The following is a 13,903-nucleotide window of genomic DNA, read 5'->3' as shown; positions in this document are numbered from 1 at the left end:
TCTTCACTAGCTCAGCTTTACTTTCAAGTGAAATTCTATACAAAAGCCTAATACAAAATGCAGGGGAAATTCATTTTTTTGTTCTGCAGACACTGCACCCGGCAAGCCTATTTTAATATTTGATCTTCACACAGCCTTGAGCATTAGGAAGCACCCACTTTCATGACAGAGGTGAGGAAACTGAAGCTTCAGGTGGTTAGGTTCCCCCAGACCATCATCTACTAAGTGGCATGTATTTCAGCTCAGGTCTCTCTGGTTCCAAATAGAGAAGGAAAAATGGGTTCAAACATTTGCAGCAACTCACACACCTTCCAGGGCCAAGCTCTTTGGGCCGTGTGCAGAGCCTCCAGATGTCCAGGTGTTGCTGGCTCAATCATCCTGCACCCCGGCGTCCACCCTTATCCCATGTTGGACAGGGTGGGGTCTGCCCAAGTCCAATGAGTCGGACGAACATGTCGACCCTCCTACAGCTCCCCTCAGGGCGGGTTCCTTGTGTTTTTGTTTTGCATGTCCCAGGTCCCGTCTCACCACAGCCACAGATCTTCTGCCCGAGAGGAGAGGGCCCCCACAGGACACATGCTAGGACCTACCCCACCTAGCTTTGTTCATCAGACAGCAGAGGATCCACGCTCTTTAGGGGAAACAGAGAGATGTGTATGACCAGATGCCTGAAAGGCATTAGGGAAGGAAAAGAGAATTAAAACAGAGCAGCCAAAGCAGGTTCCCCTCCCCAGCCCTGTTCTCAGCTTCAGGTACTTACAAAGGTGCCCTTGCCCCTATAAGCAGGGGTCTCATTGCCCCTGGCTGGCAAGTGCTCCCTGCATTGTCCGCCTCACCTGGGTTGGACAGCGGCCAACAGATCTCCAAGGGGCCCGGCTGGTCTCCTGTTCCAGATGAGACCTGGGGGACTGAGTGTCCTTTTCCTGACAAACACCAAGTCATTTGATGTTCACTTGCTGCATGGGACTATCATTTCTGAGACAACATAAATCACTTAAAAGTAGCTCTGACCAGTAAGCTGGAACCAAACAGTTTCCTTCTTCCCCTGCCTTTGGAGTCTAAGTGTGCTATCATTAAGGCCATTATCAGCCACGCGGATTGGGAACAGGACACTGAACAAGTGGTGAGTGAAGTGGCTGAAACTTCAGAATTGCTCCACCAGCAGACAAAACTGGGGAAATAATTGTCCTTTTTTAGAATGTTTTGCTAACACTTTCCTTTTGAATGTACAAGGAGGTGAATTTTTTTTTTCCTTTAGCTGGTTTTCATTGATTTTTGAAGTTAGGAATACATTCAGTTTCCAAAATCAACCCTTATGCTCTGCCCAATTTTGTAGGGAAATTATCTGGAAGAATGTAAGAGCAACATTGTTAATCGATGTCATGGTGAAGATAAGGCAGCATGACTAGGCCTTTGGTTGTCAGGATGCGTGTCCACCTCTGGACCCTTTGCCTGCCCATGGTCCCTGTCCAGCTCCGTTAATAATCCAATAAAGTTGAGTGGGCAGGGTTGACTAACACTGCTCAGTGCCCAAAACTGCAGGGGTCCAGAGACCTGACCCATGGTGTCCAGAAATCACAAGTGAGACACAGGTACCCAGGACCCAGGAACCAAGGTGACCAAAGGGCCTGCCAGGTATCCGAGGACCTGGAGGAATCGCTTAGCAGATTCCTTACCACAGCTTAAACATAATCAAGACCACAAAATTCCTCTCTCCTTGTCAGTAATAGGTCCAAGATGTACAGCTTTGAAAGGTGGTCTTTCACAGTTTTGGAGGCAAAAAAGTTCCAAAATCAGGGTATTGGCAGAGCCACGCTCCCTCTGAAGACAGCAGGGAAGAATCCCTCCTTACGTCTTCTGGCTTCTGGCACTGCAGTCCTCGGCCCTCCTTGGCTTGTGGCTGCATCCAGTCTCTGCCTCCGTCTGCACCTGGCCTTTCCTATGTGTCCCCTCCTTGTTTTAGAACAGTAGTCATTAGATTGGGGCCCAACCTAATGCAGTATAATCTCGTCTTGACTTCAGTTATTACACCTGCGAAGACCCCTGTTTCCAAACCAGATCACATTCTGAATTTCTAGGTGGATGTGAATTTTGAGGGGACACTATTCAAACCGCTATAACACCACCATACATTTCTATAATTTGGGGGAAAGATATGACTTTAATCTTCTTAAAATCCCCCAAATGTTCCCAAAGCATGTACCTTTTATAAATACGTATTAAAGCTCCATTGACTGTTTTCTGCTTAGGACATATAGAATTTGACATTTTCATCATTACTGAGCTGTAATGACCTACTCTTGTGTTTTTCATGGTACGGAATGTTTTCTCACACCTCTGTGTAGTCCTTCTGGCTTGCTGGATAGCTTTCTACTGAGTTTGGGTGTCATTATCAGGTTACATCTGCAGGGAGATTTTGAGGCATTTGAAATTCTGTGATCTACACTATGTGACCATCACTTTCAGAAGATACATTGCATTCAAACAGTGTTCTAGGAACAAAGAATCAAAAGTTTGTCATTCCCTGTTTTACACAAGATGGCACTGTGCATTTTGAAAAAAATTCAGTGGGTAAGCCACTGTTTTAATAATTCAGCAAGATTTAGTATTTAGCACTATCTTTATGAATATTTTAAATTCTTAACAAAAAGTATTTAAAATTACAGTTATAGAATCTTAAGAATAAGAAGATCTTAGAGGTTCAGACTTCAATCCTCTCCATTTACTGCTGGGAAACCTGATGCTCTGGATGGATCTAAGTGTGACTTTCACAAGGAGACACAGCTACTCCATTAGTGAGCTGCTCTTCCACGCCAATATCAGATCTGTAGGTTACATTGTTAGAGAATTCTTCTAAGTGACATCATTGTCCCAGAGGGTTTCTTTTCCCCTTAGTCATATTGACCAAGTTTCTTGCTTTCTTAAATGTCATTGTGCAGCTCCAATTTTAACAAATGCACTTGGATATGTAAAAGATTTTCAGAAACCATTTGGATTATTTAACCATCATTCTTCTGTAGCCACAACACAAGTCTATGTAGTACCATAAAAAGAGATTTGATACCATATTAAAGTATCTCTTGAGCTCCACTATAGGATAGGAATTCTGATACTTGCAGTAAAACAAAGATGGAAAAGATAAAGAATAATTCATCCAAGATTAATAGTTATAGTTTATAAACTACTCATTAAAGCCCCATATGCTGAACTTAATAAGATAAACAAGGACTTTAGTAATGTTAGCAGAGAGAGGAAGTGTCAAGAAAGGTTTCACATATTATTTGATGTAGAACCTTAGAATAAGAAGGGCAAAGAGGACAACATACTATTCTTGGAAGTATAGAAATAACACTTAGGAAGCAGTCTCCAGAAGGCTTAGACAGTAGCTCATTTAATTAATTCATTCAAAAGGCTTTTATTGGATTTTGCTCTGGTCTAGGCACAATTAGGCGCAAGGCATAACACATTTAAGAAATCATCTCTGCCATCAAATGAAGTGGATTGTTCAAATCCTATGATTCACAATTTGATTGGTTTCAAAGAACTTATAGTTCAAGGACCTCCATCAGTCAGCCAGAACAGGGAGATTGCCCCCCAAGTCTCTGTCTGGGGAATGTGTACAGGCTAGAGGACCCATGGGAAGTCAATCTGTGCAGATGAAGAGTCAGAATGTGAAGGGCCCCCAGGCATGTGACTGAGTTGAGCAGGACCCTTGCCACATTGTAGTCTGATGACTTTAGCAACACTCATTTTTCTTAAGTTTGCTCCACAGCTAGTTTAGCTATACCAAGATCCAAATCCCAAAGAGTGATTTAAGGGTAGAAAGAAAAATAAGGTGCAGTAAATAAACCATTTTTCCTGTTCATCAATGTATTAGTTTTCTACTGCTGTGTAATAGATTGCCACAAACTGAGTAGCTTGCAACAGCTTAGCGCAAACTTAGTAACTTTTTTCTTCTGGCAGGTGCAAATTTATTTGTTTAGCACAAGTTTATTTACTTTTTTCCTTTTTCTTTCCAATTGGAATAGTTACCTAATGACTTACTGTAAGGGACAGATGACCTCCAAGCTGTCAGCATCAATTCAACCTAATACGTACAACAGTAATATTGACTATAAACCAGACCTCTCTGCTATCCCCACTTCAAGGTCATTGTTACTTAAAAGTTAAGTTCTAGAGGTTTGCTGAACAAGATAGAGATATAGTTAACAATAGCCCTACTGTGCACTTAAACATTCATCAAGAAGGTAGATCTCCTGTTAGGCTGTTAGATGTTCTCCCACACACCCCAGGTGATGCATGCTTATTACCCTCACGGTGGCCATGATATCACCGATGTATACATTTATCCAAACTCATCAGGCATGATGTATTAAAATATGTGCAGATTTGTTTTTGCGTATAAATTATAATTCAGTGAAGTTGTTTTTTTTTAAAAAAAAAGACTTGCTATCCTCATAGTTCTAGGATCATAAACTTCTGCCATCACTTTTGTATTTAGGCCTTTTCTTCACACATTAGGTCCTTTCTCATTTATGCTTTCATCTGTCTTGATGTGATGACATTTCATTACACTTTCTAAACTTTCCCATTAAAAAAAAGCTAGAAATTTCACTCATATCTGTGCGTTTTTGAATGTAAACATTTCTACTGAGAGAACAGCCTATGTAAACTTGAATGAGAACAGACTACCTAAGACACTAACTGGGACCCAACAAAGCCTTTTTTCAGTTTGTGTCACTTTGACTTCAGATGGGATACAGAAATGGCCCTTCATGAGATGTAGCCACGTTATGAAGTTCAGTTCATAAGCTCTGTCATTAGAGTCCTTGTGTTCAAATCCTGCTCCATCATAGACCAGCTGTGTGACTTGAAGTTATCCACACTCCCAGACAGCACAAAACAACACTCTGGCAGTTGCCATTATTTCTTTCATAGCCAGAGAGGTAATGGATGTACGTGCTGGCAACGTAATTGTAGCGACCTTCCAGAGGCAAAATATGCTTCTATCTTTAGTATCTAAGGTACTCTCAGCTTCACAAACATATCACATTAGGATCCTTGGATTATCAAGGCTGTGTTCTTCAGCACTTCAGAGGGAAATCAGATTACTCTTCTTTGTGCATTTGATCATGGCTTCAAAGTCTTGAATGGCCCAGGGAGCTATTTATAGATATGTTCAGAGATGCTCGTGAGTCACCACTGAAGAGTATTGAGTTCAGAAAAGACAAAAGTGCTCCATGAAGCAGGTCCTGTAAAATCCCAGTGAGGAGCTCCTCTGACTCTTCTCATCTGTGTAATGTGGGAAAAAGCAGCACTGATTTCTCAGAGATGTTATGAGGATCAAGGGGTCAGTAAATGTGAAGCTCGAATCCTGGCTCAGAGCACCTGCTTGCTGAATGATAGTTGCTGCTAATATTACCCACACCACCATCACCACTACCACCACCACCACCACCACCACCATCACTACCACCACCAACATCACCACCACCACGAACGCCATCACCACCACCACCATCACTACCACCACCACTACCACCACCACCACCAGCACCATCATTACCACTACCATCACCACCACCACCACCACCACCAATGCTATCACCACCACCACCATCACTACCACCACCACCACCATCACTACCACCACGAACATCACCATCACTACCACCACCACCACCATCACCACCACCACCAACATCACCATCACTACCACCACCACCACCACCACCACCACCATCACCACCACCACCATCACTACCACCACCACCACCACCACCAACGCCATCACCACCACCACCATCACTACCACCACCAGCACCATCATTACCACTTGCCAATAGGATATTTGCTGTGGCTGTCTTGAATGTAGGAGGTATTTCAGAATGATTTCTCCAAAGTAAACTTTCTCCAAAGTAAGTTTTTTAACCTGAGTTCATTGATCTGTTTTCCTCAAGAAATATAAGACATAATATAAATTGCCCCAGTAGAAAGGAACAAAACAATTCTGAAAGCCTTATTAGGAAGATGTAGAGCATCTCTGCCACCCAGGACTGTTGTCTCAGCCTGTGGAGCAGGTGATATGATGGTGATTAGACAGTGAAAACCACTTAGTCAAGACCCATGGGGCTAGTGGAGAGGGCTGGGGGGAAAGACTTCTTCAATCTGGTAAAGAGGGTATGAGGACTTACCTTATAAAGATTGTGGTTGTGTCCAGGGAAGGGAGGCCGCTGTCTCATTCCTGCTTGTTCTGCAGCTTGACTCGCTACTCCTGCCCTCTCTTTATTTAACAGACACAGGACTGGAGGAAGATGGCAGGGCAGGAGTACAGAGGCACAGGGGCAGGCTGCTCTGACTCTTTGCTGGCACAGGGGTGATTTGGCTTCTCTTGGGTTAAGTGGCCCTGGTGGAGAATGGATAGGTTTAGACTGCTTGCTGGGACTCCACCAAGAGGACAGTTTGATTTGCAGGAGGCCAGGGAAGCAAGCTCAGGGTCAGTGGGAGAAGGCAATCAAATATGATGCACCATGTCTGCAAAATGTGCAGCCCGTGGGGTCCCTTGTAGGCCTCTGGGCACAAATCACACTGTGCCACAGGACAGCACATTTGCAGATTCTGCTATAAGGATGCCTCACTGCCAAACTGTGTTACCAGAGAAACAGGTAGTGGAGGGGAGAGAACCCCACTTCCCTTCTGCAATCTCCCTCCCCCCCTCCTCTTCTTAGACTCTACCTAGGGAAACACAAGAACGGGGTGCCCCAAGTTTCACAGTGTCACTCCCAGTTTCTGATGTTTGAAATGCAGCCTGTGTATTAGACGGCTCAGCTGCCATAACAAAACAGACTGCGGGACTGAACAAGACATTTCTGGCTCACAGTTCTGGAGGCTGGGAGGCCAAGATCAACATGTTGGCAGGGTTGGTTTCTCCAGGGGCCTCTCCCCTTGGCCTTCAGGTGGCCTCTGTCCCACCTGACCTCACGTAGCCTTTCCTCGGGTATGAGCAGCCCCAGTGTCTGTTCCCCATCCTGTCAGGACCGCAGCCCTACAGGACCAGGACTCGGCCTTCTCTACCTCCCTTAACCTTAATGAACTCTTTGACAGCCCGCCTCCAGATACAGACCCACTGGGCGTTAGGATGCCAGTGTAGAAATTTGGAGGGAGTACACAATTCAGCCCATACCAGCACTTAAAGAGCAGCCTGGATTCACAGATTGTCTTTGTAGTAATCTTGAAAACAGCAAGGAATTACAGAGTATGAGGAAGGTGCTCACCTCAAATCACAACCCCCTGTCACAGACTGGTTCCAAATTCACGTTTTCCTCTTCTGACTCACCCCCAAATATTCTGAACTCCCTTCTGTTTATTTTAGTTGCATGAGGATGGGACGGTGCCCATTGGTTCAGTTCAATTAGGTGCACACTCTGGGTGGGTGGCCACAGGCAATGTCAGGCGGACAGAGTAGGTACTGGGGACGTCACTGGGGATGACCACATGGTTTGCTTAAGCATTTACCGACTCTGATGCCTCAACACTGATGTGTTCCCTTTTCATTCCTAAGTGTATCTGTGGATAATTTTCTGCATTATGATTGCATAAGCTACAACATTGCAATATTTTTTTTAACTCCCCAGCTCTTGGATATATCTATCAAGTCTACTAGTTTACTGTTTTTAGTTTGTGTGCTTTTGTTTAGAAACAAGAGTTTATCTTTGGAAAAGGAGCTCCTCTGTATTGAATGGACTTAAATGTTCCTTCTACCTTCAAATAAAATCCCTGAAAGAGAATGTGATGAAACTACAGTGGCAAACCTTTCAAGTTCTAATGCCCAAAAGAAAAGACCAAAACAAGGTGCCTAGAATGTTCTAAACACAAATGCCATGGATTCTGTGAAAGGCCCTGCATCCATATCAGCTCCAGAGAGCAGACAGCTGGGGAGCCTATGAATGTTCAAAGCATGTTCACTGCCATGCCTTTCTCATGACAGATCTCAGGGAGAGGTGTGCGGCATTGTAATGTAAGACTGACAACCCCAAAAAGATCAAGGCTCATTACTGTAAAAAGCGAACGTCATTCTGACAGCACTCACTGCCACAAGTCAGAAGCCAGCTCTCCCTCTCAGGGGCCCCATTCTTCTGCAGGATGTCTCAGTGCCTTGGACTTTCACGCAGGCTTCTTCCAACATTCTGGCCATGAGGAGCCATGAGCACAGGGTCAGCTTCATCACCTGAACTTTGGCCTCTGCCTCAGCGCTTCCCCGCCACCTGGTCTCCTTCCAACCCCAGAGACCTGGGCCAGGCTGCATGTTTCCCACTGGACTTCCCCATCCCTACTGACAGAGGTAGAGACCTGCCCTTGTGTTTTAACAGCCCCTCCTCTCTCCCGGCCCTGGAAATCCTCTCGCTAACTGTGTCCCCTGCTGAACTGAGAACTTTCATGGACACGGCACATTGTGTCTATATTTCCCTAGTGCTCGGCAGAGCCTCTGGCACATATGAGCCTTCAACTGGTTGTGAGCAGGTGGTGTATCAGAAAAGCATCCTTGGAATTTAATGGTTAAATGTCCCTTTGGGGAAGAAGTGATGAATAAAACATGGTTCCCTTTATTTGGACAAAGAGAGCATTTCTGACTTTATGTGTCCTATAACACATTGAAACCTGCTCAGTGGAGTCACTCTGCTCCTTTCCTTCGGCAGGAGCAGGCATTTGAGTGGAAGCAGGCCTCCAATGGTGCAAAGGAGGCCAGTGCCTCTTGACCAGTCACATGCGCAATGCTTATGACAGGAGCAATGACGTTCAAACCCAGAAAGAGGCTCAGAAATTATGGGAACAAAAATGACTTAGAAAAAGAATTAGGAGATCTCCCGTAAGTGGAATACTCTGCAAGAATGAGCTTTACTTCTGTGAACACATCCTGGGTTCTTCTACTTTACAGTCACACATGCCACAAAGACAGGGTGTCACTGTTCCCACTAATTATAGAATTTTTATATAAATAGCTCTCAGCTGGTAGTTCAATTTGAGTTATAATGCCGGAATTTTTAATATGACTGGAAGAGTCTAGTACAAGAAATAGTTTAAAATATTTGAGTGGAAATGAAATAAAATCAAAGGAATAAATTCACATTAAAATACTGACAAGTAGTTTTCCTGTACAAGTGCAAGCTTCATAGGAAAAGGACAAAAGGCATCCATCCTGGGGTATGACTTTGTTGTCTTTCTTTTGTGTATTCTAGGCTTAAGGACACTAACGTGTCACAGGGAAGGATGACAGCTCGCCATGTCGCCTCCACTGTAACTGACCGTCTAAACACACACTGGTCTGGAGTTGCAAAGACCCAGCACTGGGGGACAGAAAACATAATCTCTTTGCTGTTGGCTTCCCATGGGGCAACTGGCCACATACTTTATGAGAAAGTTGAATAGTTTAATAAGTAACAATCTTAAATTCTCAGATTTTGTTTCCATCTCTTTACTGGGCTGGGGCCAGAGCTTTCCTTCCAGTGCGTGTTCCCTTGCACAAAATGGGGATTGAAAAAAAGGAAACCTGATTTTGAACACCAGAGTTGGTGCATTGTCAAAAGCATATGAAAATGACAAAGTAGTGAAAGTACCCACAGCCTGGTTACTGAAGTGGCCTTCCAAATGGCCATGCCCCAGCCAGGCTAACTTCTATGCACCCGACCACCACACTCTTACAAGTGATCTTTGACTTGTATTTTAAATTGTGAAATATGTTAAGTATGGAACATAGCAGTCACCTAAAAACCCCAGTGCTCTGATTTAATAGTTCTTAAAATTTGGAAAATTAGTGTTAGAGCCCTGTGAGTTTTATTAAAAGAAATAAAATAGTAAAGATTCACTAAAATCCTGTTCCTTTCCTCCTACATAATTATTCTCCTGAGGTTGAGATACATTGTTTCCATGCATGTTTTTATTACTTATATATATATGTTGCATGTATATGTAAATATGTGTCTACATAATCACATATATATATAGATGTACATAGAATATCATTAAGATACTCTATAATTTTTTAACTTTTTGTAATTTTTCAAACTTTTGATGCCTGATCATTTATGAAGTATGCATACAACAGGACACTAAATAGAAGAGAAAATGATTAAAATACAACACTTATCAACACGGATGCTTCTGCAGACTTTATCTGAATTTCAACAGTTTTCAAAATGTCCATCACTTTTCCAGCACAGGACCCAGGGAGGCCCCGCATTACATTTGGCCGTCATGGCGCCTTAGTCGCCTTCAACCCTTCACAGCTCCTCAGTCTTTAAATTTGCTGAACTTTGTTTTGACTTACAGTGTAGTGTAGCTTGACAAATGTTTCATGTGCTCTTAAAAAAAAAGTTTATTCTGCTGTTGTCTGCTGAAGTGTCAGTTTAGTGAAGTTCATACAGGTCTCCGACATTATCACTGATTTCCTTCCCATTTGTCCTTTGAAGTAGAGAGAGTGGAGTACTGAAGGCCCCAGCTCTACCTGTAGATTTGTCTATTTCTCCTTTCAGTCCTGTCAGTTTTGCTTCTTATATTTTGGAAGTGCTTTTGTTAGGTACACACACATTTATTATTGCTCTGTCTTCTTAAAGAATTGATCCCTTTATCATTGTGAAATAGTCCCTCTTTCACTCCGGTACTAGTCCTTGTTTAGAAATCTCACCTTTGTTCCTCTTTATTTATTGTATTTTTTATTACTCTGGCTAAACTAATGACTTTCTCTTTGTCTTCTGTTTTTAATAATTAGAATAAAATAAGACTTGATGATTTGTGTGTGTTTGCTTTTGTTTTTAGTATACATCCTGCTTAATATTTTTGAACTTCATAGATCTGGGGTTTGGTGTCTTTAATCATTTTGAAAGATTTGGTCATTATTTCATAAAATTTTTCTTATGCACTGGCTTCTTCCAGGAGTCTCTAGTGCATAGATCCAAACACTTGATATAGTTCATATGTATTGGATGCTTTTATTTTTCAGCCTTTTCCTCTTTGTATTTCAGATTAACTTACATGAGTCAAATATGCTGATTCTTTCCTCAGTTGTACCATGAGCCCAGGAAAGCTTTCTGCATCTCTGTTAATGAGCTTTTCATTTCTAACACTGCTATTTGATTTTTCTTAGTTTCCTTCTATCTGCTGCTAGTATTCATTGGTGTTTCGTGTTATTAGTACCTTCAACATAAACATATTAATAATATTACTTTAAATTCTCAGTCAGAGAGTTACAACATCTGTGTCATATCTGAGTTTGGTTTTATTCATTGTTTTGGTTTTTGGGAGCTTGTTGCTCTTTTTGTTTCTTTTTTATGCTTTGTAACTTTTGGGTTAAAAGATGCCTGTTGTACTGCAGATAATGAGTAAATACTTTTATGTTCAGAAATGGGTACATGTTTTGTATTTCCTTTTTTTGTGGGGTCTTCTGTTATTCTAGTCAAAAGATCAGGAAACATTTTGTGTACAGGGCCAAGTAATACATATTTTAGGACTCATGAGCCATAAGGTCTCCACAATTCTGTTGTTATAGCAGGAAAGTGGCTGCCAACAATAAATAAACAAGGAAGTATGGCCATGTCCCCAAAACTTTAATCACCACGTGGGCAGTGGAGCAGATCTGGCTGGTGGGCCGTGGTTTGTTGACCCTGAGTCTGCCTGGGAGTCAGCTTAGATTTGAGGCTGTTATTATAACTATGTTCTGTGCACTGCAAACTTCAAATTATTCTAGCAATACCTCGTGTTTTATGTGGAGGCCGGTATTCTAGAAGTCTCTCCTCTGTCTGCCCACCTTCACCTTTAAGTTTTCCCTTTCTTGGACTTTCAGGAAGATTCTGTCTCTTGTATCTTTCTGGAGAGTATTTCACTCTTACTTTTAACTGATGCTTGTTCCTTGGGGCGGATGGCTTTCTCTGATGTTCTGATTAGCCTCAGTCTTAGACGTACTTGTATCCTGGGGGCTCAGGAACATGAGCTTCCCAAGTGCTCCTGTCCCCACTCCAGGGCCGAGGCCTTTATTCTGTCCCTTCCCTCCTGCTGCAGGACAGTTCTGTTGCTGACCTCGCCTCACAAGATTAAGACTTTTTTCCATGGGAAAGATGGAGAAGCAGCATCCAGGTGGCAGTTCATACCCTCCTACAGCGGCTTTCTCCAGACTCCCAGTCTTCCCTCTAGCGTCTGGGGGGAGGTCTGGGTGGGTGAATGATAAAAGGCCTGCAAATAGGTGCTGCCTCCTCCTGCCTCAGTTACCTGCTTCCCCCAAAGGCTGCACACTGTCCCAGCAGCCTGTGCTCAGCCTTTGTCAGTTCACCAACTGTCCCAGCAGAGCTCTGCTTACCAGGGTCCAGCTGCATCTGGCCCAGGTCAACAAGCACTGGAGTCTCATTTCTTCCTGAAGGCACTGGGGTTACTTGGTTGTCCTGTGACCTTAGCTTTCTGATAGGCACAACGGAATCAGGAACTTGTGTTGTTGTAAAGTGTGAGCAACAGATTTCCAGCTCTCTACATCTCCAGGTAGGAATCAGAATCCTCACATTTTTAGCTTCACATTAACAAGTAGGTCTTCGATCCATCTAGAATTTGGTTGTTGCTACTGTGTGAGGTAGAGATCTAATTTTTGTATTTTTTCCGTATGGCTAATTTTTTTTTCTTTTTCTTTCATTGGGTCTTTTTTATGATTTGTATGACTCACCTTCACCCTTCCAGTTGTCAAAGCCTATTTGCCTAAATCTCCCTAAGCAGTACCTTAGAGTCCCAGGCCCCTCGGAGTCAGGACACCTACAGCTGTATTTCCTGTAAGATTTTCATAGAGGACTTTTCCACATGTATTTTAAAGTTTTGAAATGGTCCTTGTTTTGTATGCTAATCCATAATTCCTCAATAGGTGCAACGTCCCTCCATTAAGGTTTTGGCTTTCAGTTAATTCTCCAGATGGCTCAGTGGCATCACTGGCCTAGGAACCGTTTTTATACTAATCCCTCTCATTAGATTTTCCCACGTCTCTTGTACACAGTAAATTTGACTCCTAACTCAGGTGAAATTCTGTGTGGAGTTTTAATTTCCCCTGGAAGACATTTTCCCAGGCACAAGGCAGACACGAGCTGCTCCCCTATACTGATGGGCAGCATGTGTCCAAATGTACCAGGTTGGCAACCTTCTGACGGTCGTTGTTTTGTGCACAGGCTTTAAATCTGCTCTCTCCTTCATTACCAAGACACCAACCCAGGGGGCAGCTGCTGAGCCAGCTCAGATCTACTCCTGACTCTCTGCCATGCTGGGCTTCTCCCCCCCATATCCTGAATGAGCTGCTCTCCATCCTGCCTAAGGTTGGCTGGGCTTGGAACACATGCAGGCATTACTGTAACAAGCTCTTGAAAACTCAGACTGGATGTCTAAGAGATGTAAGTCTAATCTTGCAGTCTTAGGAACTCACAGTAAAACCTTATGCAGCCCCTCTAGCCTTCTTTGCTTCTGTTTTCTTCTGGGCAATAGAGATCATGAGATGCCCACATTGTGGCATGGCAAAGTCAGTTAAAAAGGTATGAAGATGTACTGCCTGATACAGATTCTTATTAATTAACTTGCAAGCTCAAATCTTCTTTTCTTATCTTTTTGCAAATATGTCAGATTTTTTCTAAGTCATCACTATTTTCAGCCCGTATTTCCTAACTCATGATCTACATAAGAAAAATGGCTTCTTCCTCACACAGCCAGAGAGGTCTGTCTGACTTTTCTGTCTGGTTTTTCCCTTTATAGGTTAAATGGGCAGGGGTGAAGCATTGCACTGATTACTAGTGATCAGAGTAGGCGCTCTGCATCCATATGGGGCCATACTGAAAAGTGACTGTCCCCAAAGTCATTAGGACAGTAATATCACACCTCTTGGGGGCGTTGG

This window comes from Manis javanica, chromosome 1 (assembly GCF_040802235.1).
Source record: "Manis javanica isolate MJ-LG chromosome 1, MJ_LKY, whole genome shotgun sequence".
Taxonomy (NCBI): domain Eukaryota; kingdom Metazoa; phylum Chordata; class Mammalia; order Pholidota; family Manidae; genus Manis; species Manis javanica.
The sequence above is the reverse complement of the archived record's forward strand: the minus strand, read 5'-3'. Positions refer to the sequence as shown.